Source organism: Oncorhynchus masou, chromosome 20 (genome assembly GCF_036934945.1).
Source record: "Oncorhynchus masou masou isolate Uvic2021 chromosome 20, UVic_Omas_1.1, whole genome shotgun sequence".
NCBI lineage: Eukaryota > Metazoa > Chordata > Actinopteri > Salmoniformes > Salmonidae > Oncorhynchus > Oncorhynchus masou.
Window position 1 is genome coordinate 17313435 of NC_088231.1, and position 16324 is coordinate 17329758.

At 46.5% G+C, this 16324-nt stretch overlaps 1 long non-coding RNA gene across 1 annotated transcript in view; it reads right to left on the minus strand.

Annotated features, from left to right (window-relative positions):
- The window catches only part of LOC135506541 (uncharacterized), a 55309-nt gene extending 39112 nt beyond the window's left edge, over positions 1-16197 (minus strand). Inside the window, exon 1 of the long non-coding RNA XR_010450538.1 lies at positions 16120-16197. This is a non-coding gene — a long non-coding RNA (uncharacterized LOC135506541). The remainder of the gene's footprint in view (positions 1-16119) is intronic.
- Positions 16198-16324: the final 127 nt, after the last annotated feature.

Genomic DNA, 16324 nt, shown 5'->3' on the forward strand with positions numbered 1-16324 from the left:
TTAGTGTTAGACCAGGGGAGACCTGGGATTCCTGCCGGAACACGTTGAAAGACAGGGCTGCTACTCTTTAATGTGGCTCCAGCTTCAGCTCTCTGGTCCTCCTAATGAGGTGCTGTACACACACACACACACACACACACACACACACACACACACACACACACACACACACACACACACACACACACACACACACACACACACACACACACACACACACACACACACACACACACACACGCAGACACAGCCGCCGATGATGATGATTATCATTATGTTGGGGACTCATCCAAATACCTCCAGGGACCGAAACAGAGACAAAGGTTCTCCACCCTTCCAAACCTCAAACCCCCAGACACCGACCCGGGATCCCCCACCTCCAACCCCCCAGCATTGGCACAGGACCTCATGTAAACACCCATCCAGGTCCCGCCCCCCACTTCCATCAGTCACCTCAGGCCTGGCCAGCACCCAGGCCGCTACCTTACTGTCTGCCAATGCAGAGGGGGTTAGAGATGAGCCGTGGCCCTGTAGGCCCCTCAGGGCTGAGGTTCACACAACATAGAGGTGGGGAGGAGCTGTGGCCCTGTAGGCCCCTCAGGCCTGAGGTTCACACAACATAGAGGTGGGGAGGAGCTGTGGCCCTGTAGGCCCGTCAGGCCTGGGGTTCACACAACATAGAGGTGGGGAGGAGCTGTGGCCCTGTAGGCCCCTCAGGCCTGGGGTTCACACAACATAGAGATGAGGAGGGGCTGTGGAAAAGGCGTGGAGCTGCTGAACACCTTCCATTGGCCGAGGTGCTTTAATGTGGCTGATTTTATAGCCACTAGGGTCTCGTTTGGTTGGGTTTGAGGGGTGGACACAGAGCAGATATGATCTGAGTGATGGATGGATGGGAGCGAGAGAGAGAGGGAGAGAAGCACAGTCACCAGATGGTGACAAGGTAGTACGGGTTGGACCTCCATCACTCGGTGGCGTCATCGCCGTTGTTATCATCGTTCCACAGACGCCACAGTAACAAAAGTAGATTGGGGGCTAATGACTTTCAAAGGGATCTAATGACTGATTCGGCAAGTGATGTGTTCGAGTCACTAAACCTCAAGTCTGAATCGAGTCCCAAGTCCCCTGTGCTCGAGTCTGAGTCCGAGTCACCAGTGGTTGAGTCACGAGACCCCAGCGGTAACAGTCTAAATCATCTTATAATACTTATCTGTTTGTTGACTGAAGCGTCCTGGCCACTATGATGCTTTCAATTGTGTACTGTATGAAAGAGGTAAAATACAGGTGTACCAGTCCACTATAAAATAGTCCTCATTTGATCAGCCTTTTGCCAGCCCTTTGATAGAGTGAAGGGCCCAACTAAGAGAGATATAACGAGAGAGTGAGTGAAAGAGACTTCATTAAAAGCTGTGTGGGTGTGGATGGGTACGTGTGTGTGTGTGGGACAGTGGTACAGCCCATTGAACAGGCCGACAGGGCTAATCCCCAGCACCATCAAAGGAGCCAGAGAAGGGGAGTCTGGGCCATGACAGCACAGCACAGAGCACACAGAGGACAGGAGAGTGGTTAATGGAGGGGGAGGAGAGAGGAGGAGAGGTTAAGGGAGGAGAGGAAGGGACCATAAGGGAATCAGTCAGGTAGGCAGAGAGCCAGAGAGAGAGAGAGTAAGGTGAAGTTGAGCAGGAAAGAGTGATTTAAAAAATATTTATATATATATTATTTCACCTTTATTTAACCAGATAGGCCAGTTGAGAACAAATTCTCATTTACAACTGTGACCTGGCCAAGATAAAGCAAAGCAGTGCGACAAAAACAACAACACAGAGTTACACATGGGATAAGCAAACATACAGTCAATAACACAATCGAAAAATCTATATACAGTGTGTGCAAATGGAGTAAGGAGGTAAGGCAGTAAATAGGCCGTAGTAGCAAAAAAAAAATACAATTTAGCAAATTAACACTGAAGTGATAGATGTGCAGATTGTCACGAGTCCGACTGAGGGTGGTTTCCCTTCCCTGTCGGGTGGCGCTCAGCGGTCGTCGTCACCTGCCTATTAGCTGCCACTGATTGTCTTTTCTCCCCCTCCTTGTATGTTTATTGGTAGTACCTGTGTGTATGATTAGTGTGTCTTTATTAGACAGCCGGCCCGCCTGGTTGTTGTGCGGGATTATTCTTTGTAACCTTCTGCTCTGTATCAGAGGAACGTGTTAGTTCCTAGTCGTGCATTTTTGAATCGTCATTTTGACATTCCCTGTGTTTTGGGGCCGTGATCATTGTTAGCACCCTGTGGTGCATTTACTGCATTAAAGAGCACAGCATTGTACTCTCTGTCTCCTGCCTTTGACTCCACACCCACGACACCCAGATTGTTACACAGATGATGATGTGCAAGTAGAAACACTGGTGTGCAAAAAAGAAAATAAAAACAATATGGGGATGAGGTAGGTAGATTGGAGGGGCTATTTACAGATGGGATATGTACAGCTGCAGCGATCGGTAAGCTGCTCAGATAGCTGATGCTTAAAGTTAGTGAGGGAGAAATAAGACTCCAGCTTCAGTGATTTTTGCAATTCGTTCCAGTCATTGGCAGCAGAGAACTGGAAGGAAAGGCAACTAAGGGAGGTGTTGGCCTTGGGGATGACCAGTGAGATATACCTGCTGGAGCGCGTGCTACGGGTGGGTGCTGCTATGGTCCTGTGTGGCTCAGTCGGTAGAGCATGGCACTTGCAACACCAAGCGTCGTGGGTTCGATTCCCGCTGGGGCCACCCATATGTAAAAGTAGTGGCCCCAGCCGACTTGTAAGTCGCTTTGGACAAAAGCGTCTGCTAAATGGGATATATTATTATTTTATATTTAGTGAGCTGAGATAAGGTGGGTCTTTACGTAGCAAAGACTTATAGATGACCTGGAGCCAGTGGGTCTAGCGACGAATATGTATCGAGGGCCATCCGACTAGAGCATGCAGGTCGTAGTGGTGGGTAGTATCTGGGGCTTTGGTGACAAAACTAATGGCACTGTGATAGACTGCATCCAGTTTGCTGAGTAGAGTGTTGGAGGCTAATTTATAAATGACATCGCCGAAGTCGAGGATCGGTAGGATAGTCAGTTTTACAAGGGAATGTTTGGCAGGGTGAGTGAAGGAGGCTTTGTTACGAAATAGGAAGCTGATTCTAGATTTAATTTTGGATTGGAGATGCTTAACATGAGTCTGGAAGGAGAGTTTACACTCTAGCCAGACACCAAAAGAGTGATCTGATGATCTGATGCCTCCTGTGATAACCAGTGTGATTATTACCTCGGAGGGCCCAGGACTGATGTGGACTGGACTGGTCTGGGTAACACAGAGAGAGTCTATATTATCTGATAGAGATGGGGAGATAGAGTCACTTGGCTGCTGGTGATATGAGAACCTTCCAGGATCTCTGCTCTGCCCTTTTTAATCTATTTAGCCTCTTCTCCTGTCTCTCCTCTCTCGCCCCATTCTCTCCCTCCTGTTCTCTCTTCCCTCTCCTCCCCTGCTGGCATCAGTCTCCTCCCTGGCGCAGGACACAGGGAGGTAGTGTTGGTCAGAGCTGGGCTGGCAGGGCTCCCGTCAGATAGAGATGAAGCTCCCTAGCATCCTCACACAGCCGTGTCTGATCCCGGGCCAGATCCTCCCCAGGGGTCAACCTCCTTCGCCCCCTCACCAAACACACGCAGTCCCCAGAGCTGTCACAGACACACAAGGGTTCATGCATACACACAACACGCCACACTTAGAGAGAGAGAGACAGAGAGACAGAGAGAGAGGTAAGGCTAGTAGTTAACCTGTGACTGGGAGTGTTGACCCCATGTGAAGAGCAGGGCTCAGTCATAGAGGGAAGGTTTTCTATCAGTCAGTGATTATAACACAGCATGGGGAGTATTTCATTTAGAACCATTAATCTCCGTGGCTCAGTGTCTGATCACTCAGCGTGCACTAACCCCGCTGATTAAGAGGTGTTGGTAACACCCTTACAAATGTGGTGATTGAAGGTTTCGTAGCTCAGTCGTTGACGTGAGGCTCTCTCTATGATAACAGACTCACAAGCCTCATGATGTCTTGGAGAGAGTTCATCTCCAATGCAAAAAGATACATCTTGCTTTTCACTACAACTCCTTATTCAGGCCAAAATGTGAAAGCCTATCTCTCGTGGCTTCTCTATATATCCCCCCTCTCTCTCCCTCTCCCCTCTCTCCGCACATTGTTTATCACCAATTACATAAAGCTGTAGCAGCTTGCCGCTAGGTTCTAGCTGCCGTAGCCAGACAGAGAGAGACAGGGCCCATTCACATGCAGATGTCGCTAGATAAATCCCCATCTTGTTTTGTTGTGGGATGGCTCATTTTGTTCAGGCTCTCCCCCTCTCCCTTCCTTCGCCCGCAGGCTCACTCACATCCACCCCCTTGTTTGTCTCTCGTTGTTCGCAACGTGCCGTGAACGAAAGAAACGCGAAAACGAAATGTGTGGAGGCGGAACCAAAATGTTAATTGGTCGCACGGCACTATATAATCCACCCCTCCACTCTTTCGATCCCTCCTTCTCTCGTTACCTCTATAGATGACTGATAAATATTTAATTGCAAACGTGAATCTTTTTTCTCATAATCCCCCTCTCCCATCCCTTCTGCTTTGAGCTCATCCCTCTGTTCACAACATCCATCTAACAATAGGCCTGACGCAAGAGTCTCTCTCTCTCTCTCTCTCTCTCTCTCTCTCTCTCTCTCTCTCTCTCTCTCTCACACACACCCAAATAAATGCCCAAACAAATAAATCTCTCTCTCTCTCTCTCTCTCTCTCTCTCTGCCCCCCTTTAAGACATATTCAACTGTGCCACAAGTCAGAGAAACGAGGGTAGTGAAATTAACTCTAGTACTAATGTATGGTGTACTGTCTCATTGTCACAAAGGTGTCACAAAGATTATCTTCCACACCTCCACCTGAAACAAGTCTCTCTTTCTTCTCCTGTACAGGATCTGTGGCTTCCTTTTGCTGCCAGATAGTCCTCCAACTTCCAGCAATTAACCATAGTGGTAGTGTATCTGGGGCTTCTTTTCTCTGCCAGATAGTTCTCCAACTTCCAGTGTTAAACCATAGTGGTAGTTACAAGTTCTAATTATTTCATGCCCCTTGGTTGTCTGGGTAAGGGAGGATGCAAAAGTATTGGTGGGAGAAGAAGAGAAGAGAGAGAGAGAAGACAGAATGAAAAAGAGAGGCATGCTGGAATGATTGACAGCACCCGTTCCCGTAGGAACTCATTAAGGCTTCTGACTAAAAGCTAGTGGGCACTCTTTCCTCTTCTCCCTCTCCTCTCCACTTACCTCTCCTCTGTCTCCTCTCCTCTTCTCTCCTCTTCTCTCTCCTCTCTCCTTTCCTCTTCTTTCCTCTCCTTTCCTCTTCTCTCCTCTCCTTTCCTCTTCTCTCCTCTCTTCTTCTCTCTCCTCTTTCTCCTCTTTCTCCTCTCCTCTCTCCTCTTCTTTCTTCCTCTTTCCCCACTCTCTCATCTTCTCTACTCTCTTCTCCTCCATGGTCCTCCTTTTAGACCTAACATTCAATCAGATAGACGGAGAGAGAGAGAGAGAGAGAGAGAGAGAGAGAGAGAGAGAGAGAGAGAGAGAGAGAGAGAAAGAGAGAGATAGAGAAGAAACAACTGCCTTATCTCTGCAGCAGCACCACCACAGAAAGAAGAGTGAACTTAACACGCTGTGCTCTTTATCTCATCTGATCTGACGCTTGCTTTTAAAACATATTTTTTGGGGGCCTCATCTTCTCTTTCATTCAGAGTTCCTCTGGAAGGGTTTCTGCTCAGACTGTGTTCTTTTTCAGCCCCCTCTGTGACTTTTTGTACTTGGTCCTTAGTAGTCTCTCTCGGTTTCTCTTCTTTGCTCCCTCTCTCGTTCTCTCTTCTTTCTCTGTTTTGGAGGCAGGGGTAAGGGTTCTGAAAGTCTCTTGAAGTGCTTGGTCCTCTGAGAGAAGTTTAAATCACTTTGTGGTACTATAATGAAGTACATAGAGATCGCATGACTGGTGTGAAACTTTCACTCCCTCGAAAGTTTGGTCTCCTCCATTAACGATATACCATCTTTGACATCAGTGATGTTAACCCAATCTGCTTGCATGTTCATAATCTAGTGCTAGGCACATAGAAATGGAATTATATTTCTTTGGGTTGGCATCTCTTCACCAAATTATGTTCAGAATTAAGTTCTGGGTTGAGAAGTGCAGAGATTTTCAATAGGTATCAATTATGGTGAACTGCACCACTCACTCGACCATTGAATTTCCTCACCAACATTGTAAACCACCAGAGAGTAAAAGGTGATGAGACATGCTCTTCTTAGATATATTCCATGTCCAGACTTGACACAGTTTCTGACACTGGCAATTATGACCTGCCAATTAAACAGAGAGAAAGAGGGATGAGAGGGAGAGAGGGATGTGTGCCTCTGAGTTTGTAATCCGCTCTCAAATTAGGCGACCAACAGACAGACCTTCAGAGCATCGGATATGGTTCACTCACTGTTCCTCATTAGACATTTGTCTGTCATGACACAAACACACACACACACTGGCAGGCACTCGCGCACGAATACACAAACACACACACACTCAATCACATAGAGACATTCCTTGTCGGAGGGCCTTGTACAAACTTTGAATTTGTACATTCAAGCAGAACATGGCTTTTTTCCCATTTAAACATCAGCCAATGGATGTCTACCTGCTCCACCATGACAGAGCTGGTCAGGAGGGGGCATCCTATCTTGCTAGTCTATACCCTCCACTGGCTGCAAACAACCATCATACCGAACATCTCAGCAGAATCTCAGTTTATAACACCTTTAGTGAAGTTAAAAAAGATAGTTTATCTCCAAAAACTAAGCAATCCATATCTGCATCCATTGTGGTTGTGAATTCAAAGAAATGTCTGCAGGACAGGTGAGTCTTGGGTGTCTACATCCAGTGAACATGTCTGAAGGACAGGTGAGTCTTTGGGGTCTACATCCATTGAACATGTCTGAAGGACAGGTAAGTCTTGGGCGTCTACATCCAGTGAACATGTCTGAAGGACAGGTAAGTCTTGGGCGTCTACATCCAGTGAACATGTCTGCAGGACAGGTGAGTCTTGGGCGTCTACATCCAGTGAACATGTCTGAAGGACAGGTGAGTCTTGGGCGTCTACATCCAGAGGACATGTCTGAAAGACAGGTGAGTCTTGGGCGTCTACATCCAGAGGACATGTCTGCAGGACAGGTGAGTCTTGGGCGTCTACATCCAGAGGACATGTCTGCAGGACAGGTGAGTCTTGGGCGTCTACATCCAGAGGACATGTCTGAAGGACAGGTGAGTCTTGGGCGTCTACATCCAGAGGACATGTCTGCAGGACAGGTGAGTCTTGGGCGTCTACATCCATTGAGGACATGTCTGAAGGACAGGTGAGGGGCGTCTACATCCAGTGAGGACATGTCTGAAGGACAGGTGAGTCTTGGGCGTCTACATCCAGAGGACATGTCTGAAGGACAGGTGAGTCTTGGGCGTCTACATCCAGTGAACATGTCTGTGAGATGTTGTAATGGGAGAAATGCGGAGGGGTGGTATGGGGAAACACTTGGAGTTTAGAATGTTGTTGTTGAAACCGTGATTCCCACTATTTACCACTATGTTTGGGCTCGGTTTTTAACAGTCGGAAATTAATGGATGATTTGAGCGGTCATAAAAAAAGCCACTTTGGTGTCGAGCCAACGGTTAAATAAAAGTGATTCAGAAGAAAGCAGAAGATCAATAGGAGTTTATATCACTCTGCAAATCCCCCTTCGCTTTGTGTCTCTATTTGAAGTCTGAGATTGAAGCGCTCACTCACTTTATATCAAAGAGCTGTCATCTTCGCAGCGGCTACTGTAGAAAATATTATGCTTTAGGTGCTTCAGTTACCTTTTCTTCAAGGCTTCTGAGACTGAACTTCAAATACCATAGACTCCACTTTCTCTCTCCCCACTCCAACTTTCTCAAGACGTGTTTGCGTCATAGGAAAGTTGGCACATGCGTGCATGCAGTCGGACGGTCGGTTTCAGAGGTTAAAGTTGTGTTAAGTCGACTACTCATTGAGATGAATTGGGAAATGGATTGTCTGAGAGCTGACGCTGTCGGAGCAGGATGCTGTTGATGACTCAACATTGATGTGAACACTGACAAAAGCGGGTTGAAACCTTCATCTTGTAGAAGACACTAGCTTGCGTCCCAAATGGCACCCTATTCCCTACATAGTGCACTACTCTTGGCCAGAAACCTATGGGCACTGGTAAAAAAGAAAAGAAATAGTGCACTACATAGGAAATATGGTATTATTTGAGACTCAGCCTTAAATTAAGCAGGCCAATGAGAAATTAGCTTCATGAGAAAAGACTGACACTAACCACAGCCAACAACAAAAAACTCCAAGGCCTCTTCAGACGTCATGGCCCTGGTCGCTAACGCAAATAAACAACCGTGTGTGTTTGTTTGTTTGAGCGTCAATGTCACCGGGTGCGACCATGGCTCTTGGCTCGAGCCGCCGTCTCCCAGGCCCCAGAATGTCCTCCACCAATCAGATGCTTTCTCTGGCACGCTTCAGGATGACCACAGAGGAACAAGAAAACAAACGCTGGGCAAACAAACCGGGCTTGAGCCAAAGCCACCAACCCTGATGATCCCTTCATAGCAGCAGTAAGCTGAGGCAGAAGAGCGGTTCTTAGGCTTTTGTGGGAATGTTTAGATGTGGTCCCCTTTCCTTGCTCTGTACATTCAACCCTAAATCTCCCTATTTCTTTTTCTTTCTTTCTCCTTCTCTCGCTCTCTTTCTTTCTTTCTTTCCCTTCCCCCTCCCTCTTATTGTCCTTCAAACCTTACTCTCTCTCTCCTTTCCCCCTCCATCTCTCTTCCACTCTCACTCTCTCTCTCCCCATCTCCTCTCTATCCCCACTACCTCTCTCTCTCGCTGGGCCCATCTGGGCCGTCTGGTGCAGTGGGGAGCGTCCCCCATCCCTGTCCTCCCTGTCAGAGAAGCTCTGCGGGGCCCCGTGGGGACACAAAGGCAGGATTACTGCAGCTGCCAGTCACGCTAAGATCCTCAGCCAGCTCTCCGAGGGCCCAGCCTAGCGCCCGTGTCCTCCTCAAAGATCCTCGCTGCACCCCGTCACAAAGGGACGTCATTAGACCCAACACAAAATCCCCCCCCGTCTTCTTATGGTTCTTAGGCAACAACGCAGTCAGGAGGCCAAATAGCCTGATTAGGAAAGATAATACTGGTTTGTAAGTGGGAGTGAAGGGAATGTCATCTGGTGATAATGAGGAGGAGGGAGGACATGTTGGAGGACAGCGTGCTGTTAGGTTTTGCATAGAACAATGTGAAATGAGAATGTGTGTGTGTGTGTGATGTAGCCAGCAGCATACTACCCTGCATCCCACTGCTGGCTTGTCTCTGAAGCTAAGCAGGGTTGGTCCCTGGATGGTAGACCAGACGCTGCTGGAAGTGGTGTTGGAGGGCAAGTAGGAGGCTTTCTTCTGGTAAAAACAAAAAATATCTCAATGCCACAGGGCAGTGATTGGGGACATTGCTGTCTTTCGGATGGCATGTTAAACGGGTGTCCTGACTCTGTGGTCACTAAAGATCCCATGGCACTTATTGTAAGAGTATGGGTGTTAACCCTGGTGTCCTGGCTAAATACCCAATCTGGCCCATCATGGCCACCTAATCATCCCCAGTTTACAATTGGCTCATTCATCCCACCTCCTCTCCCCTGTAACTATTCACCAGGTCGTTGGGGAGTGGTTTTGTGTTCTCAGTCAACTTACCTGGTAAAATAAGGGTTAAATAAATCAATTAAAATAAAATGATGTGGGTCCCTGTTGGATCTGTTATGAGGTTGTCATGCGTTGTTATGGGGTTGTCATGCGTTTTCTGTATAGTTTGTGGAGGGAGAGATTACTTACAAGTAGTTTTGGTTAGTTGAGACCAAAGTAATTAGACGGTAAACTTGTTAAAATGCGAAATACAAGTTTTCAGGGTAGTGTTCTTTAAGTGTCTTTGCCAGATAATTCCATAAATATTGATTTAATTTAGACTGATTTAGCAATGTCAAAAATGTTAATTTTCAATCAAGAAATTATTATGCACAAGCGAAAATCTAAAATAATTATTTATTAAGCTTTTTTAATTATACATTAAAAAGATTTGTTTTAATTTTAAACTTTCCAAAGAATATTTCATTTTCTTGATGTTGAGGCGCTTTGAAAAGACCTCTTTGTCTTTGAAATCCTTACATTTGATCTTTATATTAATTGGAAGAATACAAAAACAAAGTATCCCCCCTTTACTCGTGCACTTATCAAACGCTTAGCAATATTCCACAAGGTTCTTCTCCATGTCTGTTCTTCACAGAGCCTCGTCCATTCAAGTCACTGAGAAGAAGCATGGCCTATGATTTTAGAGTTGGACTGCTGAATCATCAAATCAAATCAAAGTTTATTTGTCACGTGCGCCGAATACAACAGGTGTAGACCTAACAGTGAAATGCTTACTTACAAGCCCCTAACCGACAGTGCAGCTTCAAAAAATATGTATAAGAATAAGAGATAAAAGTAGCAAGTAATTAAAGAGGAGCAGTTAAAAATAACAATATATACAGAGTCAATGTGCGGGGGCACCGGGTAGTTGAGGTAGTATGTACATGTAGGTAGAGTTAATTAAAGTGACTATGCATAGATGACAACAGAGAGTGGCAGTGGTGTGGAGAGGGGTGGGGGGAGGGCAATGTGAATAGTCTGGGTAGCCATTTGACTAGATGTTCAGGAGTCTTATGGCTTGGGGGTAGAAGCTGTTTAGAAGCCTCTTGGACCTAGACTTGGCGTTCCGGTACCGCTTGCCGTGTGGTAGCAGAGAGAACAGTCTATGACTAGGGTGACTGGAGTCTTTGACAGTTTTCAGGTCCTTCCTCTGAAATCGCCTGGTATAGAGGTCCTGGATGGCAGGAAGCTTGGCTCCAGCTGTAGAACCTTTTGAGGATCTGAGGACTCACGCCAAACCTTTTCAGTCTCCTGAGGGGGAATAGGTTTTGTTGTGTCCTCTTCGCGACAGTCTTGGTGTACTTGAACCATGTTAGTTTGCTCCACTGCTCCACTACAGCCCCGTTGATGAGAATGGGGGTGTGCTCGGTACTCTTTTTCCTCTAGTCTACAATCATCTCCTTTGTCTTGATCACATTGAGGGAGAGGTTGTTGTCCTGGCACCACACAGAGAGATCTCTGACCTCCCTATAGGCTGTCTCGTTGTTGTCAGTGATCAGGCCTACCACTGTTGTGATGATGTTGGAGTCTTGCCTGGACGTGCAGTCATTTGGAGCGCCAGGGTAGCCTAGTGGTTAGAGCGTTGGACTAGTAATGGAAAGGTTGCAAGTTCAAATCCCCAATGAACAGGCCGTCATTGAAAATAAGAATTTCCTCTTAAATAAAGGTAAAGTAAAAATGAGTGATCAGTGTTGGGTTTCAGCGTGGCGGATGTGTTGTTACCTACCCTTACCACCTGGGGGCGGCCCATCAGAAAGTCCAGGATCCAGTTGCAGAGGGACTGGATCCTGGGAGTTGCAGAGGGAGATGAGCTTTGAGGGCACTATGGTGTTGAATGCTGAGCTGTAGTCAATGAATAGCATTCTCACATAGGTCTTCCTTCAGTCCAGGTGGGAAAGTGCAGTGTGGAGTGCAATAGAGACTGCATCATCTGTGGATCTGTTGGGGCAGATTGGAGTGGGTATAGGGTTTCTGGGATTATGGTGTTGATGTGAGCCATGATCAGCCTTTCAAAGCACTTTGAGGCTACAGACGTGAGTGCTACAGGTCGGCAGTCATTTAGGCAGGTTACCTTAGTGTTCTTGGGCACAGGCACTATGGTGGTCTGCTTAAAACATGTTGGTATTACAGACTCGGACAGGGAGAGGTTGAAAATGTCAGCTTGCTAGTTGGTCAGAGCATGCTCGCAGTACACGTCCTTGAAATCCGTCTGGCCCTGCGGCCTTGTGAATGTTGACCTGTTGAAAGATCTGCTGCGGAGAGCGTATTACAGACTCGGCAGGGAGAGGTTGAAAATGTCAGCTTGCTAGTTGGTCATCGCATGCTCGCAGTGCACATCCTGGTAATCCGTCTGCGGCCTTGTGAATGTTGACCTGTTGAAAGGTCTTACCTTATCTGCTGCGGAGAGCGTGATCACACAGTCTTCCGGTACAGCTGGTGCTCTCATGCATGTTTCAGTGTTATTTGCCTCGAAGCTAGCATAGTAGTTTACCTCTTCCGGTACGCTCGTGTCCCTGGGCAGTTCTCAGCTGTGTTTCCCTTTGTAGTCTGTAATGGTTTGCAGGCCCTGACACATCCGACGAGCGTCAGAGGCGGTGTAGTACGACTCGATCTTAGTCCTGTAGACAGAATCATGTTGGTTTGTGTTCGTCCCTGGAACCAAAAAGGGTTTGGAACACACACACACACTTTTGGAACACACACACACTTTGGGGCAAACTCACACCACTTTGGGGCGGTCAGCTACAGATGTAGAATCTTAATTTGAATCACCCTGTTGCAGGAGAATCAAATCAAGCTTTATTTATACAGCACATTTCAGACATGGAATGCAACACAATATGCTTCACAGGTAAAAACAAATAAAAATAAAAGCTGAAATATTTACTACACAACAAACAAAAGAATGACAAAAAGGGAAAGCAAAGTTAAAATATGTTTTAAGACCTCTTTTAAATATGCCCATAATTTTGGCCCCTCTCAGGTCCTCTGGCAGGCTATTCCAGAGGTGGGGGGCATAATAACCTAAGGCTGCCTCTCCATGCCTCTTGGTCCTAGGCTTTGGGATGCAATGCAGGAAATGTAAAATTTGTAGTGTATTTTCCCTTCAGAAAAAATTATCAAAACCTACAAAAATATCCATAAATTATAATCAACATAATGATTCACATATCCTATTGCTGCAGGATTATTTTCCTGCTGTATCAAACTGGCTCAAATTAAGATCCTACATCTGTAGACCTCTGATTCCATAGCAATAGTAAGGCAGAGGAATATAAACTCAGTTGTAGACAGTTTATTAGGTACACCACCCCATTCACAAAAATAGTTCACTCCTACAGACAGTGAGTCACATGGCCGTGGCTTGCTATATAAAGCAGGCAGACAGGCATCGAGGCATTCAGTTACTGTTCGATTGAACGTTAGAATGGGGAAAAACAAGTGACCTAAGCAACTTTGAGCGTAGCATGATCGTCGGTGCCATTTCACGCATGACAGTGTCTAGGGTTTACAGAGAATGGTGCGACAAACAAACAACCTCCAGTCAGTGGCAGTCGTGTGGGTGAAAACATCTTGTTGAAGGAGAATGGGGCGGCAGAGTAGCCTAGTGGTTAGAGCGTTGGACTAGTAACCGAAAGGTTGCAAGTTCAAACCCCCGAGCTGACAAGGTACAAATCTGTGGTTCTGCCCCTGAACAGGCAGTTAACCCACTGTTCCTAGGCCGTCATTGAAAATAAGAATTTGTTCTTAACTGACTTAACTGAAAAAAAGAATATTGTAAGCTAACAAGAGGGCCATAAACAGGCCAATAACAGCGCAGTAGAATAGTGGTGCGCAGAACGGCATCTCGAAATGCACAACTCGACGGTTCTTGTCACAGCAGACGACCACAACAAGAAGAAGCAGCTCCAGTGGGCACGCGATCACCAACACTGGTCGATTGAGGAGTGGAAAAACATTGCCTCATCCGATAAATCCTGGTTCCTGTTGCGTCATGCTGATGGGAGAGTCAGGATTTGGCGTAAGCAGCATCCTGCCTGGTGTCAACAGTACCGGCTGGTAGCGGTTGTGTAATGGTGTGGGGAATGTTTTCCAGGCACACATTAGCTCCCTTGATACCAATCGAGCAATGTTTACTTGCCTCGAAGAGGTCAGGCTGTTCTGGAGGCAAAGGAGGGTCCGACCCGGTACTAGAAGGGTGTACCTAATAACCTGGCCACCGAGTGTGTGTTTTCTTTTACAGGAACTTAAAGTGCTAATCTATAGCTCCTCTATCGCACGCCAGGTTGCTCCTCCTACCTTCATGAATCTACACACCCAGAATGCAACGGTATGAAGATCAAAGAGTCAACTAGATTGGTGTTTACGTCAATACTCCTCAGTTATCCGTTTCTCTGGTTAGAATCCAGGGGGAATCTCTCTGACTGGATGTTACGGCTCCTGCTTCATATCTCCTGTGGGAACAGAGTCGAACACGCACGCACGCACACACAGCGAGCCAATTCCTACAAAATCTAACAGAGTAGATGTGAGTGCTCTAAGGTTCTCCTCTTCCTCCCTTCTCCTCCTCCTCCCTTATCCCCCTTCTTCTCCTCTTCCCCCTTCTCCTCTTTCTCTCTTATTCTCTTCCTCTCTTCTTCTACACTTCCTTCCTTCTTCTCCTCTTCCTTCCTTCTTCTCCTCTTTGTTTTCTTCCGTCTTATCTTTGAATATCTTTGTCCTCATAGAGGTTCCATTGTATTCTCAGTAACCAGACAGATTACTGCGTTCACCAAAATTGTGGTCCTCTGTCTCAGTCTGAAATGGTTTTGATTAGGTGCCTGTAACTGGTGAAATATTAACATCTCACAAGCCCAGAATAACTATCTCACCAGAGTTGGACTGTTAAAACGGCATTGGCACGTTTGTGTATTTATGGGTTTTGTCTAGGAGACTTTTCCATATCAATTTTTATAATTGACTGGGGGAGCCCTTAAAACCTGAGAAGCACTCTTTAAAGGGGTAGGATTAAAGGGGTGAGCGATATAAAAATGATGCTCAAAGGCTTGGTAAAAAAAAGGGGAATGTCTTTAAAGTCTCCAAGTCTGAACCACTAGCAGTCCACAAAGAGAACAAAAACATTCACGTGTTTTATGTCGGGGGACTTTGGCTCTTTTTGGCTCTTTTTGTCTTTGAATCCGACCTCTGGAGAATTGTCCACTGTTAAATCATTGACTGGGTTCTCTTCTTCTCTCTTTCGAGGAATCTCTCTCTGTCTACACTGAATGGGCCCTTCTCAGGCATATCAAACGAAGACTGACTAAATTGGACAAAGATGAAAACACAAGTAGGGAAATGGTTTATTAGGTGGACGTGAAGACGGAGTGACGACATAACCGTGTGGAAGAGCATGTGCAGTTAGTTACACAGGACCACCCGTCTATAGACTCAGTCCCATTTCATCACTGTCTGACTGTATTTATTTACCCATAAGCCTCTTCTTCAGTGGTCGAAGTAGACGGGGTAAAAAAAAAGAATCTTCAATAAATATTAACAGAATGCAGAATGCGTCAGGATTCCATGGAAACGAGACGCTGGCTACATCTCACTCTCAGGGGGGATTTGTGAGTCGGCTTTAGAAGGCAGGTGGCTCGGCAAGGCGAGAGAAGGAAAGAGAAGACTGTTCTATTTGGCACAGGATATTCTCTGGGACCTGACCAGGATTGGATCGTTGGTTCGGTTAGGACCGAGGGGGAACTTGGGTGTGGAAGGTGAGGAGAAGGGTTAGGATATCTCTCTTGGCCAAGGGTTCAGGTGTTTTCCTGGCTAGCTTACAGTCATACCCTGTCCCACACACACGCACACAGAAATATCACCTGTGACTGATCGCCTGGACCTCAAAGGGAGCAGGGAGGGAAAACATGACATTCTGAGTTTAGAGTCGGCCCAGAAACCAATCCCATGCAGCCACACAGAGACTGGAGTTGCCTTTGATCTCCACAGACCCAGACCCAGAACCAACACAAACAAAACACACACACACACAAACGTGTGCAAGGACTCACACACAGACGCAGATAGACTAATGCACACACACACCTACACGTAGTCACCTCCCCCATTCCCAGCCACCCAATGGTGGACCATATCATACTTTTTCTCTCGACCGGATCGTAAAAAACTATTTTCTAAAAATAACAATAGAACAGATATATATAAATCTGATTTGGAGATGGGGAAAAAGTGTGTGTATTAGTAATGATCACTTTTTATTAAGATAATTAAAAGTAATTACCGCATCAGTAAATCACAGAATCGCAGTCGTCTTGTCTATCCAAGAACATGGGCCGTTCTTTAACTGCTCCACTCTAGGCCTGTCAAGAAGAACTGACTCACATGTGAGCATCCCTTTATGTTAGGGGAGAGAGTGAGAGGGAGGGGAGAGAGAGAAATCGACAGAGACAGAGTGGGAGAGAGAGTGAGAGAGAGAGAGAGAGAGA